The following is a 2,500-nucleotide window of genomic DNA, read 5'->3' as shown; positions in this document are numbered from 1 at the left end:
GAGAGAGAGAGCGACACACACAGACACACAGACAGACAGACAGACAGACAGACAGACAGACAGACAGACAGACAGACAGACAGACAGACAGACAGACAGACAGACAGAAGCAGAGAGAGAGATAGGGGGAGTGTCGGGTAAAGGAGTAGGGGGAGAAGGGGGGGGGGGGGGGGTGCACGATAAAACAAAAACTAAGAAAGCTGTAATTAAGCCTCGGCTGCAGACCCACCGGAGGCGCCTTGTTAGGGAGCCGCCCCCCCATCGAGGGGAGAGGGATAACTTTGACTCTTTTCCCTTGTAATTAAATCTAAGAGAAATTAATTGAATCACATCTGAAAGGGATCAGACTCATTTACAGCAGGGGGAGGGGGAGGGGGAGGGGGGAGGAGTGGGAGACGTGGGGGAGGCAGGGGGCTCCTGATCGGCTCCTAAACCTGGCTGATTAGGATCCGTGTGGTGTTGGTGGGGGGGGGGGGGGGGGGGGGGGGGGGGGGGGGGGGGAGGGAGGGGAGGTGATGGGGGTGGGGGTGGGGGTGGAGGTGGTGCATGCCAGGCTCCGTGAAGGCTCGTCGTTTTGTTGCGCACACCTGACTAGCCGCCTGCTGATCCCACGTGTGGAAAGCCACTTCCCCCCATTTTACCCCCCATTTTACCCCCCATTATACCCGCCATTTTACCCCGCCATTTCCTATTCGTATACACTTTAATACTGAGCGTGATTAGTGCTGATCACAGCAGAGAGACACCGGGACGCTCTGTCAGACGCCAGGCGCTCTGCTCCAGGTGTGATGGACGTCAGCCCTGCTCGTCATCAACATAACCCCCGGGGTTCAGGTGTTCATTGGCCACGCACGATACCACCAGGAAGAACCCGTGTTCAACGAGGAACGCCGCACCGAGGCGCCTTCGACACGCGTTCCTCCGCTGGTCGCCTCAGGCCTTGGGACTGCTTCCCCGCCCACGCTCATTGGACTACCTCCTTGTGGCCTTACTGGGTAAAACTAAAAAGACGAGGGCCACCTCTGATGTTAGATGCAGCGCTACGACGGGCGTGGATGAAGGGAGGGGTGGAGTCTTTAGCTTGGTGAGGGCTGGGGCGTTTTCACTAATTACAAGTGTATAGCTACATAAGATATATCTATGACGCACACACGCACACACACACACACACACACACGAGCCAAAGACGTCAGCGTGAGTCGCACCCGAGGAACGCGGCGTCAAATGAAGACGAATGCCTACGGACCATTAGCGGAGATAAGATCTTTAACTAGGCTTGTTTGAGAGCGTCGGAAGGCAAATTAATTCACAGTTTATCCTGCCGGCAGACACTGCTTTTTTTTTCTCCCCTTCTTGCGTAACGCATGTATATTTATGATAAAATGTTTCGAAAGCCCCCCCCCCTCGACAACCTCCCACACACACACACACACACACACACACGCGCACCCCAGAGGAGGGCTTTTGAGTGGAAACACTGGTTCAGTGCAATTGATTTTTACTCTTTATTTATGCTCTTCTCCCAGCGGCAGTTGGTCTAACAGCCGTTTCCTTCGCTTTTTTTTCCCTCCCAGTCTTTTTTTTTTAATCTTCAATGTGCATCCACTAATAAAGACGACTATCAGGGAGTTGCGCGACGGCGGGGCAAACAGAGTTAACTGGCCGATCTGTAATGATAATGGGGCCCTGGAATAGACTGGTTAACATTGGGGAGGAATCAGCCCTAAAGGCCTTCTCTGTTCGGCAGGCAGGGCAGGCTGTGATGATACCCTTTAAACAGTCCATTTACACAGAGAGAAACAGCACAAGCAGGGCATCGTCAGAGTGCTTAACAGCACTTATTCTCTAATCTCCCTGGATGGATGTGTGGATGAGTGTGTTTGTGTGCGTGTGTGTGTTTCTATGTGTGTGTGTGTTTCTCTGTTGTGTGCCTTTGTGTATTATTTTGTGCGTGTGGTCTTGCGTGCGTGTGTGTGAGTGTTTCTGTGTGTGTGTGTGTTTCTGTGTTTGTGCATGTGTTTGTGCATATGTGTTTTGTGTGTTTCTCTGTGTGTGCCTTCGTGTATTAATGCGTGCGTGTGTTCTTGTGTGTGCGTGTGTTCTTGTGTGTGTGTGTTCTTGCGTGTGCGTGCGTGTGTTCGTGTGTGTGCGTGTGTTCTTGTGTGTGTGTGTTCTTGCGTGTGCGCGTGTGTGTTTCCATGCGTGTGCGTGTGTTTCTGTCCGCCGGCCCTCGGGGGCCCGGGTCCATGAGGCAGGGGCCGCTGAGAGGGGCACAGAAGGCCCTCATGTGTTTCCTCTTTGAGAGGTGTGATAACACGACCGGGTGAGGGGGGGGACCTGTTAGGGGCGGGGGGCGGGGAGGGGGGCCCTCTGCCATGGGTGTGTTTCCTCCTAAGAGCCGTTCACCGTCTCCTCTGAAGCCCTGAAGCGCTGGTGTGACCGAGGTTACTGGATGGATGTGAAATGTACTGTTTACACAGCGCGCCCCCGCCACTCAGGC

The sequence above is a fragment of the Gadus morhua genome, unplaced genomic scaffold (genome assembly GCF_902167405.1).
Source record: "Gadus morhua unplaced genomic scaffold, gadMor3.0, whole genome shotgun sequence".
Lineage (NCBI taxonomy): Eukaryota > Metazoa > Chordata > Actinopteri > Gadiformes > Gadidae > Gadus > Gadus morhua.
This window is presented reverse-complemented; position numbering follows the sequence as displayed.